This window comes from Vitis riparia, chromosome 11 (genome assembly GCF_004353265.1).
Source record: "Vitis riparia cultivar Riparia Gloire de Montpellier isolate 1030 chromosome 11, EGFV_Vit.rip_1.0, whole genome shotgun sequence".
Classification (NCBI taxonomy): Eukaryota; Viridiplantae; Streptophyta; class Magnoliopsida; order Vitales; family Vitaceae; genus Vitis; species Vitis riparia.
The window spans coordinates 5,593,043-5,607,164 of record NC_048441.1 but is presented as its reverse complement, the minus strand read 5'-3'; the positions used below and the strand labels follow the sequence as shown (position 1 = coordinate 5,607,164).

Here is a 14,122-nt window from a genome sequence, read left to right as displayed (position 1 = left end):
TAATATCATTGGATCAGTTTTTTCATTGAAAATTATTTTTAAAAATTAAAAGATTTATTAAAGAATTTAAATTATTAATTTTATTTTACTTAATTTATAAACTATAAAAATAATAATTGTATGTATAAGATAAATAGTAAAAATCATTTTATATATATATATATATATATATATATATATATATATATATTAATTAATTTTTCACTATTATTTTTTTTAATCATTGGATTTATTTTTGAGTTCCAAATTATTTTTAAAAATTATTAAACTCATTAATATATTCAATAAAAAATGTCACTTCATTAAAAATTCATTTTTCTAGTAAAAAAATTGATAAAAACATAATTATGCACAAAAAAAAATAATAATCATTATAAACCAATTAAATTTATGATATTAATAAGTTTATTATTTAAGTTTTAAATTATTTTTAAAAATTCTTATATTTGCCAACTTCTTTACAAGATCCAAGAAACAAGACCAATCCGAAAGTCTTGAGAAAACATCAGGCTCCGTTAAGAGAAATCGGTAAGCTGTGTCAGGACAGCACTTAATAAATGCTTTCCAGCCTGTAAAACAAAAGCATAAGGAAATTTCCAGAAAGAAGAAAAAACCAACAGAAACTGTCATCATAACAGATCACTAGACACAGAATTAAGCTCATATTCCAACCACGATGTCTTTAAAAGTTTAAAAGTTAAACAAGAAATCAGCTGCACAACAACTCCAAGGAAAAGCATGATACAGAAAATAGAAGGCCCCAAACCCTGCAAAGCAGTAAATACTCACACAAGCAAGGTCAGTGCTTGAGCACGCCTTAGGCAGTCGCTCAATACATATGTCACAAACTAGTACAGGTGATGAAATTGCACAGTATTTATTGCACTGCTATTCTAAACCCATCTTTTCTATATAAGTGAATAACAAAGACAGAACCTGAAGGCTCCAAAAGGGAGCACAAGCCAAGTATATTGTGAATATACAAGGAAGCCAGATCGGGCCACCATGGAGCTAGAAAGAATAGGGAATGTATTAAAAATGATCAAGGTGTTGTGTATAGTGAAAATAATAAAGATGGTAAAGATATATCTAACAAAAGCAAGAAAGATTAGTTTGAAATTAAGCACTAAGCAATGCAATCCGGCATGATTATCTGCATTCACCCAAGATGATGTCTGTCGAGCAAAAGAAAGTAATTAAGAATGTACTCCACAAGCCAAGGAAAACTTTCTTCATTCATCACAATCAATTCATGTTAACCATCCTCAAACATACATTAGAAATATCATTCATTAGTTTTTTTTTTTGTTTTTTTTATACATATATATATATATCAATAAGCAAAAGAAATGTATTACGAAAAGGCGTTAAACTAGCGACCCACATAAGTACAGTTTAGAGACATTCACCCCCTTACAATTGGACTCAAAACAAGGAAAAAACAAAAAACCTTTTCCCTCATCGCGAACCCACCCAATCTATAAAATCTATTAAGGTCGAAGGACCACCTTTTATCCACAATTTGGTTTCCGACCAAAGTAAATACACAAAAGAAGCTTTCAGCATTTGGATGGACAACACACTATCTTCTAAAACAATTTTATTCCTTGCCTTCCAAATGACCCAAAACAAGCATAACGGTCCCACTTGCCACACCGCCTTCCTATTTTTACCCACAAAAGAGCCCCTCCACCCTAAAAGTGTTTCCTTTACCGAAAAAGGAAACACCCAAGACACTCCAAATAAAGAAAGGAGTAACATCCACACTTCCCTTATTTTTTTCACAATGAATAAGGATGTGATCAATGACTCAAACATTTGACACATAAAGCATCTATTAGCCAAAGCCCAACCCTTCTTTTGCAAACGGTCCAAGGTTAGAATTCTTCCCCACGAAGCCTCCCAAGCAAAGAAACTTAATTTGGGTTGCACATAAGAGTTCTATATAATCTTCGAAGGGAAAGAAACAAGAGAAACTGACTGCAAGGCCCTATACAAAGACTTTATAAAAAACACACCATCCTTCGATTCCATTCACCTCACCCACATTAACCTTCTTCCCATCCAAGCAACAAAACCACCTTCCTACCTCTTCCATCTCCCAATCATTGAAAGGTCTAGTGAAACAAGGGCTCCAACTTCCCCTCCTTTCCCCCGCAACTGTCCAAACTTCATTTTACCTAAGCCTCTTTGGAGGTTGCTAGAGCAAATAAACAAGGGAAAGCCTCGCACAAAGGGGTGGTTCCACACCACTTGTCTTTCCATCACCCACCATAAAGTCAAAAAAAGGGGTCACTAGGTGTCCCAACTTGCTTATTGCTTTCCACAACCCAACTGCATAGGCCTCCCTAGTCTCACAAGAGCTCCACCCTCCTCTTTCTTCCCCATATTTCCTTCTAATCACTTGGTTCCAAATGGCCTCTCTTTCAATTGCAAAGCGCCAAACCCACTTGCCGAGAAAAGCCCTATTGAAAAGTCCCAAGACTCTTAACCCCAAACCCTCATTTTTTTTTTCTAAACAAACAATCGTTCACCTTACTAAGTGCGGTTTTTGCTCAAGAGCCCCACCACCTAAAAAAAAAAATCCCTTTGAATCTGCTTCAATCTCATTCTAACCACCCTAGGCAGTTGGAAATTAGACATGAAATAGATCAGCAGATTAGACAAAGTACTTTGAATTAAGGTAATCCTCCCCCCCTTTGAAATGTATTGACGTTTCCACATAGCCAATCTCTTACAGAATCTTTCTTTTATTCCATCCCAAGCGGCAACAGATTTAAAAGGAGCATCCAACGACATTCCTAAGTGGAGGGCAATCTTCCCACCTTATAACCAAACGCTTCAGCCAACTCTTCCACATTCTCAACTCTACCAACCGGTATCAACTCACTTTTTCCAGATTCACTCTTAACCCTAAAATTGCCTCAAACCACATTAACAACCAACACAAACACGTCAACTGCTCCTCCTTTGCATCACAAAAAATCAAAGTATCGTCAACAAACAACAAATGAGAGACCTGGACCCCTTCACCCTTTCTTCCCCGAAGCGAGCAAGGCGATAAAAAACCTTCAGAAACTGCTCTCTTCAGCAGATAGCTGAAAGCCTCCATCACAATTACGAACAAGTAAGGCGAAAGGGGGTCTCCTTGCCTTGAACCCCTTGAGCTCTAAAAAAATCAAGTAAGGGTTCCATTCACCAAAACAGAGAATCTAGTAGTGGATAAATACCATTTTATCCATCTACGCCACTTTTCCCCAAACCCTATCTTCTCCAATACCGTTGAAAGAAAAGACCAGTCCACATGATCATAGGCTTTCTCAATGTCCAATTAGCATAGAATCGCCCCCTTATTGCTTTTCAAAATCGAGTCTATTGCTTCATTAACAATCAACACTGCATCAATAATTTGCCGCCCCTCCACAAATGCATTTTGAGACGTTGAGATCACCTTAGCTAACACCACCTTTAGCCTATTAGCCAGCACCTTGGTTAACCACTTGTATAACCCTCCCACCAAGCTAATTGGCCTAAAATCCTTCAAGTCCTCAACCCCCCCTTTCTTAGGAATCAACACTAGAAAGGTTGCATTCAGACTCCTTACAAAGCTCCCGGACTCATGGAATTGTCTGAAAAAGTTCATCACCTCAACCTTTACAAAATTCCAAGAATACTGTCAGAACGTCATTGAGAAACCCTCAGGGCCTGGCGCTTTCTCCTCGTAGAAACTTGACAATGCACTAAAGACCTCCTTCTCCGAGAAAGGCTTCTCCAACCCTTCCACATCCAGATCTTCCAGCCTCTCAAGAATCAAACCATCTATATTGGGCTTCCGACCGCTGGGATTTGCCAACAGGCCTTGGAAAGCTCTGCTCACTTCCTCTTTAATTTCACTTTCCTTAGTGAACCACCTCCCATTAACTTTTACTCTAGTCGGTTGATTCCTTCTTCTATGAGCATTAGCCATCTGAAGAAAAGGACCCACTTTTTATAAGTCTCTTGCCTCCTTCCTAGCTTCCTCTTCTTCCATAGACAGTGAACGAGCACTCTCTTCCTTGTCCCAAAAATCCACCAAAATTCCAAGCATTCTGTTTCTTAGTTTCAACCTTACCAAATACCTCTTTATTCCAGCTTCTTAGAATCGGTTTCAAGGCCTTCAACTTTTCAACCAAAATGAAGCTAGCTGACCCATTAACCTGAATCCCCTCCCACCACTTTCTCAACACCTCTTTAAAGCCCTCCTCCTTCAGCCACATGTTTTCAAATCTAAATGACGTGGGTCCTCTCCTCATCCCTCCCCCATCAAGAAGAATTAGAGAGTGATCAGAATTGGAGAACAACTTGAATGGCCTCCTGAAAGTGAACTACCCAATCTTTAGAAATGGGAAACCGATCAATTCTCGACTTTAACCGATTATTAAATCCTCCACTCCAAGTGAACAGCCCCCCCCCCCCCGAAGAGGCAAGTCCCTTAGCTCTAAGTCCTCAACCACCTATGAGAATCTCCTCATCGCTGAGGACAGACGACCTCCTCTACTACGCTCAAAGGGGAATCTTATCATGTTAAAATCTCCTGCTACGCACCAAGGCTCACTCCACAATCCTCTAATGGCCCCCAGCTCACTCAAAAAATCTTCTCTATCCAACTTCAAAGTGGATCCATACACTCCTGTGAAAATCCAGCAAAAACCGTCCTCACAATTCTTGAAGCGACAAGAGACTGAAAATTTGCCCACCTCCATCTTCACAATCTATAACACCCTGTTATCCCAGAAAAACACCACAAACCCCCTCCCCTCGGCCGAACCCATTGAATTCACAACCCCCCACTCCAATCATCTTCCTACCTCGAGACTTCTCACAATCCCACTAGTCATCTCCTGAATTTTTGTTTCCTGGAGGCACACTAAATCCACCTTTTGAGTTTTAATAACATCCTTTATCAATTTTCTCTTGTCTCTATCATTTGCCCCTCCTACATTCCACGAAAGGATTCGAAGCCTCATCTAACACACTCTGAATAACCCCGATCCCTTCCTGACCCACCGTAATTTACCAAACATTCAAGTTTCTTTAGCTCTCGATCAAATCTAGAGGATCTCTGTCCTTTCTTCTTTTTTCCGCTTACCCTCACAAATCATTCTCTTCTTTCCTTCATTCTATTAAGAAGCTTCAGAATCTCTCCCTCAAATTCCTTAATGGGCATTCCCAAACAATGACAAAATTTTGCCAAGCAATTGTACCTCTACGACTCCACATCCCCTCCCTCTTCCTAAACCCTCCCATCCCTCCCCTTCCTTATCGGGAAAGACTCGCCAACGCCCTTCTCAAAATCCCTTTCTTCTGCCAACAACACCCTCAGAGGACTTACAGACAACTCCCTTTCGTTTTCCTTCAAAATGACAACAGCATCATGGCCCTCCTCTACCTCAATCAAAGCCCCCTCCACCCTAGAGAAAAAAGAAGAAGAAGAGTCTCGTCCACCCCAAACGCAAAAAGGGGGCGAAAAGAAGCAGTACCTGGAAGCTTCCTCTATAAGGCACGCGTCCGTTGGAGAAAAACTACCTAGATCCCCTTCTACCTCTTTAGAACCCTTTCCGCCGACCAAATCTTCTTCTGCAAACCACCCCTTAGAAAGCATTCGAAAATCTGATGCCCTGCCCTTTTTTAAAGGCTCGTCCAAGAAAACCCGATCTGGATCCGAAACCCGCACCGCTACTTTACTAGACTGCCCCGCCTCCCAAAACGACTTGGGCCCGCACCTCTCATCTTCCCTTAAAGCACGGCCCAACCCAAAACTTAAAAGGTTTGTAGAGCCTTCACATAACAGGCCTGCATTCCCTTAGGCCTGAGCATCCAAACAAACGGCCTTGCATCCATTAAACGCAATTGACCCCCTGTTCTCTCTTAAGCCCACCCCTTCACCCCCCTTCTCTCCGATCCCCTTTCCAAAGCCCGAAAAGCCATCAACAATTTCTACAGTTACGTCTCCATCACCTTTCTTTTCACCCCTGGTCTTTCTGACTGAACATGCCCCATCATCCTTTGCTGCACACCAAATATCCTTCCCCATACCACCGCTGCTCGTCTCGCGTGAACCCACTTCCCTCTCTTCCCTAAACCTTTTCCCCTCACTCCCTTTCAATTTATTCATCGGCACCACTACAGAAACCCACAGCGGCACCTTCCACCACAACTGGACTGCATAACAATAAGAATTCACCACTAAATGCAACGTCCCTGGCCCATTGGAGCTGAGAAAACCTTTTTGTTTCTTCATCCACCTCAACGAGACCTCCACAGCAGTCACCAATTTTTTTAAACTTCTCTCCACTCCAACAGTGAAGCGGGAGACCCACCACCCTAACCCACACTTCTTTTGTTTAACTTCTTAAGCACAAGCATCCCGCCTCCTCACTCCATCTCTCCAAATGCAACAATTTATCCTTGTAGCAACGCATCCCCCTCTTTAACACTCTCTCTGCCTCCTCCTCATCTTCAAACTCCAGCAGAAAGAAAGCTCCTCCCAGCTTCATAACTTTCACGCCTTTCTTAAGATTCCAAAAGCGCTCCCCCCATTTCCTAAACAAGGCCATCTTCGACTTCACCACTGACCCATTACCCCACCTACCAACTAAGCAACGATCCAATACGTCCTCCCTACCCCTCAACCCTCTACCTCCAAACTATAGCCTCAACGCATCTCCTATCCTTCTAGCCGACTCCCTCGCAACATCCATGAACACCTTCTTCTCACCCTCCACCGATTTTCCAAGGCTTTTCTCGGTCTTGCCGTCTTTTGTCACCGCTTTCGTCTTTGTTTTGGCTCAGGTAGCCGTCGCTTCAATCTTTGCTTCAACTCGAGTATTTACCCCCAAGGCCCGTAGTTTCTCAGCGAGAATGGCCCAACCCCCTAGCAATCCCTTTCCTTCAGGGAAAACTAAGCAAAATCTCTTTGTCTCCAAATCTACGAAAGAACATAAGAGGAATCTCCCCGCCACGTTTACACGCCTATCTAGCCTGAACTTTCTCTCTCCCCTCTTCCTCCCAGACTTTTACCAACCTTCCTTCCTTCTCCTCCCTGCAACATTCTTCAAATCCTTCCAAAAGGTTTCTTAAACTTAAATCTCCAAACCGGATCCAAGAGGAGAGACCTCTACTCCTCTCCACAATAATACCTTTTAACTTCCCTCGGACTTCCTCTACCGAAACTTCAAACGACTTCAACTCAATCGCAACCCAACACTTTCCCCCTCTCATCTCATCTCAAAATTCTGGTGTAGAAATATCATTCATTAGTATAAGTCCAAAGATTCAATAGCCTTCACAACTTGCCAAATACCAAATTCTTAATATTATTAAACCTAGTTCCATTTCTTCCTAATCCTAAATAGGACTGTAAACACAAGTTCAAGTATTAAGATGATCTAACCAACCATCAAGAAAAGCTCAAGACCAAACACAACAAGGAGGTGCCACTGTCATACCATCTAACCACAAATCCACACCCCCGCCCACAAAATAAATATTAAAAAAAGGAGCAAAAAATAAAAATAAACAAATATACATATATAATTAAAAAATAAAATAAAATAAAAAAGCCTAGCTTGCTCCATGTGTTATGCACACGCCTAGAAATCAATTTTATAACACATGCAGAAAACCTAAAAAAAAAAAAAAATCGTTCCTTTGACCTGTCCATGCCATAAAGGGGAGGATAGGTTGAATTAGAATTGAATCAGAAATAATGTAAATACCTTAGCTGGCAACTCGGAAACTGATCCTTTAATCACTATCCATTCAAACGGAGGTGGAACAAATCTGAAATAACTTAAGGTAGACCTGCACCAAGAATCTGAGGCATGTTATTTGGCTTAATCATTTAAGCATGACAGCAAAATTTGCATAATTTCAAATTTCCAATTGGCAATGATGAGCATGTCCAACAACATTCAACAATGCAAAGAAGTTGAAATCATGATGTAAATGCATCCCATAAGAATGCAATTGTTTCAACAAACACGGCTACCAGTATACACACAAAAAGGTATTCATCTTAGATGCACCTCGCAGAGTAAAAGCCAGCTTGTCCTAGCATACACATCAAACATGATCAGACACAGAGAACAAGTAATGATCATGACAAAGTTAGACAAGCACCAAACATCATATTGGGTGACCTCGGAAAATCACTCTTATCAGAGATATTCCCTATGTTGTAGTGAAATTTAGCAATATATGCCAGGTTGACTGACAAAGTAAGCTTCCAATACAGCTTATAGACCAACAAAAAGTTTACTATATAACAAACAAAATCTAGGATCCGCAGTTAGAAGACATTTATTTCTAATTTGGCTTTTAACACTTATATCATAATATGACAACCTAGTCCAGAATCCACGGCTTATAGGCCCAACATCTGCTCAGAACAAGATATATTTCCTCCAAAATAGATATATTTCTAATTCATGGCCGGTTTTTGTAGCAAGATATTGCACAAGACTCGTCTTTCCACTGGAGGTGGGACCCTGTAAGAGAACAGGATATCGTTTAATCAAAACAGCACGAGCCAGGTTCCTGAGATGCTCCCTCACACTTCTAGTTAAAATATAGTTCTCCAAGAAATCACCAGAGCTTGTGCTTCCCCTAGCCATCAAGTATTCATCAAAAAGGTATTTATGGAGGTATCTTTCCTCCTAATAATTTTGACAAAATCATTTGGTTCATTAACTTAGCACTCGGCGCATCTAACAAAGTGAGAAAAAACATAGAAAATCCACCATAAATTGCTTTCTAAAATCCAAATTTTCTGTTTGATTTGTTAGTATTTTCTATTGCACGATAAAAAGACCTTAAACTGTACCGAGGCTTCTGATTAGCCCCATCCTGCAGCCTCTCTTCCGAGTCCTTGGCTGCTTTATAGAAAGACACTATTTTATCTACCAAGTCTCCACTCGAACAATTGCCATCTAAAGATTGAGTAATAAATTGAGTCAAATCTTTATCATCCGACACATCGTCAACAAATCCATAGAGAGACACCGTGCTCTAGCTTCTCGGCCAATAAAACTCAAAAGTCCTCCGCCTTTCACTTCCCCTTATTTCAAGCCTATGGCTTCCGCCGCACCCTAGATTCCACTCCGGGGAGACACCGCCATAGATGAGACACAAGAGCCTCGGCTTCCTACCTCCAGTTTCTTTCACTTTCCATGCTACCAGGAAAAAAAAATTGTCGGGAATGAGGTGAGAACCTCATGACAGTAAGGGATATAGAGAGGAGAACATAAAAAGAGGTGAGAGAGAGCAGGGGCGGAGGATTTAGGAATTTTAGAAAGTTAAAAACTAATTATGTTTGTGAAAAAAAAAAATAGAATAAAAAAATTATGGGTTATTGGATTAAAAGACCATCTCAAAACCTAATTTTTAAAATTTAACCTCTCATCATTTTTTACATAAAAAAATATTTTTATTATTTTCTTGTAAAAATAATATTTTGTTTTTAAACTTACATATAAATACTTAAAATAGAAAAACATATTTATATTAAAATTTGACTTTTTTTTCAGAAAAAACATAAGAAGGGTTAGATTTTTTATTTGGTGATTATTTCATCAATTTTAATAATATGTTTCAAAAATTAGGTACAACTTTGCTCTCGGAACTAATTTTGTTGGTGAAAAAAAAGATAAAATAAACAAAATTAGGTAAACATGAATATGGAATAAATTTTATAAAATATTTGTGTATTTTTATTTTTAAATTTATTTAATATTAATAAAATTAAATTTACTTGAATCCTAATATACAAAAAATAAATCTAACAAAATATATTTTTTTATAATTTTGTATTTAATGTTTTATTAAATATTTTTTTTGTTTGTAGGGTATGTTTTATTTTCTTTTGAGATTTTTTAAATGTTTAGACTTTTAGTTTTAATGAAATAGTTGTTAATTCATAAATTTGCATATAATTATTCAAATATATGTTATTTAATTGTTGATAAAATTTAATTTTATTTAAAATTTGATATTTTATCAAATATATTTTTTATTGGTAGGTTATTTTTTGCTAATATAAATATTTTTATAAATGTTTAGATTTTTTTGTTTCATCAAACATTTACTCAAACAAGCTTCTTGTTTTTTGTTTGAAAAAACTATTTTTAAAAACATATTATCAAACACTCTATTCTTAAAAAATTATAAAAAAAATTAGTTTTTGTTCTCTATTTTAAAAACAATTTTTAAAAAACAACGAGCCCTAAATATTTTTAAATTAATGTTTATAGAAAATATAATGTGAATACAAATTTATAAGGTTGTGAATACAATACAAAATTATAATTTTTTATACATATCCAAAATTATTTTTTTATACATATCCAAAAATACTATTAATTAATTATTATCAACTAAATATTTTTAAGTATCATTGTTTTACACTAGTATTATTTATTTGTACTTTTTTATCTTGATTTCATTTATTTATACCCTTATTCAACAATATATTCAATGGTTTGAGAGTTTTTGTTTGATAGATATCACTACATTTCCTTAAAATCCTCCATTTATAAATTGTAATTACACTAAAACTCTATGTCGAGTACACGAAATACAAATTTACTTTAAATAGAACGAGAAAAATTATATTTTGAAAATATAATGAATTTCCTTGAAATAGGATAAAAATAAAAGATGAAAAATTAAGTATTTATTGTAAAAAAAAATGGTTTTTAGACTATAAAATCATTTTTGAAAAAATGATTGCAAAAAGCATGCCAATATAAAAAAAAAATTAAGAATTCTCTTTAATTCACATTCTTTCACATTCTTATGGCAATTGTAGAAATAAAAATTTTTTAAATTAATTTTATATAAAAGAACAGCAACGGCTGGTTAGAAGATCTATATTTGGAATGAGAAAAAACAACTATTAATAAAAGCAATTATAAGGGGAAAGAAATCATACAATTGAAAGACCGTGAATGCAAATAAAGGTGGAGAGTAGAGTACTTCTCAACAATTTTGAATTCTCTTAGTTTTAGTTTGTGTTGCATCTCCTTCTCTTGGTGTGACCAGTGGCAATTTCGTGTGCCCATGCATAAGACTTTTCTATTAGACGAAAGCCGTAGGTCCAACCGTTAAGTCACATTACAAGAGGATAGTTCTATGATCGCAGTTAGCCATATGTGGCTAAAGGGGAAAAAAAATAAAAGAGGAATAACCATAGATTATTGTTACAATTAAAAAGAACCGTGACAAATCATGACAATAGGTGATCCAAAATAACCCTATAGTAGAGGCTATAAGCAAGCTCACAACAGGAGGTGTGGGCTTGCTTTTTCTTTTTTCTTTGTAATGTACGGTATTGGTTGTTTTTTACTTGATTCTAAATAAAAACTTAATATTTAATAGTTAAGTTATTTATTTTTCTAATATTTTATTTCTATTAAGTATTAAAAAATAAAAAAAAATTAATATATTATTTTTTCTGTTTAGAAAAAACTAAATATTTTGATTTTTTATATTCAGTAAAAAGTTTATAATAAGTCATAAAAGAGTAAAAAAACAAACAACCTAAATTCTGAAAACAAATTGTTTTAAGTAAAAAGTCAAAAAAACAAACACCACTTATGCCTTAATAAATTTCGAGATTCTTTATTTTTTTTATTGAAAAAAGAAAAAAATATTTTTAAGAATTGATGTTTTATTTGTTTTGAAAGTCTCCACTTATTTTATTTATTTTTAAAATAGAAAACAAAAGAAAAGAGAAAATCCTATGTTATTTCAAATATGAAAAAACGAGTGCTAGGCACCCTATTAAGCCAACATAAATATGGTCTCTACCATGTGGATTCAGGAAACTTTGACATCTCGTTATTTGATCAATACAATAAAAGCAATGACATACAACATGAATGAATGATAAAAACAACCTAGCATAGTGAGAGCTAAGCTACAACAAGAATGTGGAATATATAGATGAATTGTGTAAATCAAATTCAAGACCACACCAAGAATGAGATTCAATTAATTTAATTTTTTTTAAAATTTTATTAGAGGGATAAAAGAAATAAGCAGAAAAACTAAGGGGGGTAATTAGAAACATAACGAAAAAGAGAGAATGGTAAAGAACCATATTAACCAGTGCTACAAGTTATGATATCAAAATTTCCTACATTAAAATTCACTAGACCAACAATAAGATTAAGGAGCCAACCAACAATAGGATCAAGAGCCAAAATCAACATTGGAAATGAAAGCGCCTCATGATGCAAACTGATAATGAGATTAAAAAAGAAAAACCTTAGCCTTCGTGCTGGATTAAATAGTAGAATTCAGGATCAATAGAAGACCAACAGTGAATTCAACATTAAACTAATATCGTAAACAATAGTGCATCAACTCAATTTGAAATTTAATGTCAATTTGATAACAAGGATTCTGTTAGGTTTTATGCTAAACCAACCTAGGTGAACACTTAGGGAGAAGAGGGGTTGAATTTGGTGTTGGTTATTTTTTAAGATTTTAATAAATTTGAACGCAAGAGACAATTTAATAAATTATATAATAAAAATAATAAACAAACAATTGCTTATAAATTGGAGAAGAAAAGAGAAATTGGAAACTCAATTGGTTCCACTCCTCCTATATCCACTTTCCTTAAACTTTAACTACGTTGAGGGTTGCACTAACAAGCCTTCCAACTTAAGTCTTCAGGCTTCAAATGGTTCCAATGAATTTTTTTTGTGTAGCTTGACCAAGGATTGAAATGTCGAAAAATGTCGGCGACATTTCGGCCGGCTCCGGCACAATATTCGATTATCGGTCGACGGTCATTTTCGAAAATACCGCCGATATTTCGGTATTTATCGGTATTTTTACCGATTTTTCGGGAAATTTCCCGATATTTTCTACCAGTCCAGCCCGCGCACAGGATACAAAATCTGTCCAATTTTTTTTTTTTTTTTTTTTTTAAAACATAAGATGCTATTTGGTAATCTCATCATGATTTGCAGGCAAAGGTTGTGTTTCTCAGCATGGCTCAAAAATCGTGCATTTAGGGTTCGTGAAATTTAAATCCAATGGCACAAAAGCAAAGAGACCCCCAAGAACAGATCCAGAAACCACAGGGAGCAAAAAAAAACAATTTTCTTTTGGTTTTCCTTGGGGGTTTTGCATGGATTTTCTCGGAAATCAAACTAGGATGAATTTTCCCGGAAATCGAATGGGGGATGGATTTTCTTGGGAATCAAACGGGGGTTGCAAAAATAATAATAATAATAATAATAATAATAATAACATGATTAGATTAGTACCTGCGAGGATTGAGAGTGGCAGAGGAAAATAGGGCCTTTTCAGGGCTTCTTGACGTCCGAGGGCTTCTTGACGTCGAGAAGTAGGTGGTCTTCTTGATTTTTAGATTTAGTGGAGATTAAAAAAAAAAAAAAACAAATCATGAGAACAAGACTCTATATATAAATAATTATTAAATATAAATTATGGATTGAAATTTATATTTTTATAAGCAGGATACTCACGATTTTAAGTACTGTTATCGAACGGGAGGAATATAGGGAAAATATAAGGAAAATCGGTGATAAAATCGTGAGTGGTGTGACTCGTAGAGTAGCCGCTTCGCGTTCGAGACAACGTCAAAAAATAATCACCGAACGTAAAAAAAAAATCGCCCATTTTGTTTTGCCACTTTTTTGAAAATTTAGAAAATTCTCATATTTGAATTTAATGGCCCAAATTTCATGTGTGTTTTTATATTATCATTTTATTTTTAACATTTTTCATATTTTATCTCATTAATTTTTTTTTAAAAAAATTATTATCACTTCACTCTTAACTTTTTTATATTTATCCTTTTAATTTTAATTTTAAATATTTTTATTTTAAAATATTAAAAATATAATTTTACCAAAAAAAAAATTGCTAAGAAAGTTATAATATTTTATAAATTAAAATTAATTTGATAAGATAAATTATTAATAATTTAATTATTTAAATAAATGAATGTTAATAGAAAAAGTTGTTACCATATTTTTAATGAAATTTTGGAAATTAAATTTCAAATAAAATTTTTATATAATTTAATTTAAAATGTAATAAAACA

At 35.4% G+C, this 14,122-nt stretch overlaps 1 long non-coding RNA gene across 2 annotated transcripts; it reads right to left on the bottom strand.

The window, feature by feature from the left end:
• Positions 1-643: 643 nt before the first annotated feature.
• On the bottom strand, positions 644-13,419 carry LOC117925642. 2 transcript variants are annotated; one of them, XR_004653004.1, is made up of 3 exons: positions 13,320-13,419; positions 7,758-7,842; positions 644-1,175 (listed from the first exon to the last, which is right to left on the bottom strand). It is a non-coding gene; the product is annotated as an uncharacterized LOC117925642 (long non-coding RNA). The 2 variants fall into 2 exon arrangements; XR_004653003.1 differs by lacking the exon at positions 13,320-13,419 and having other exon boundaries at positions 7,758-9,301.
• Positions 13,420-14,122: the final 703 nt, after the last annotated feature.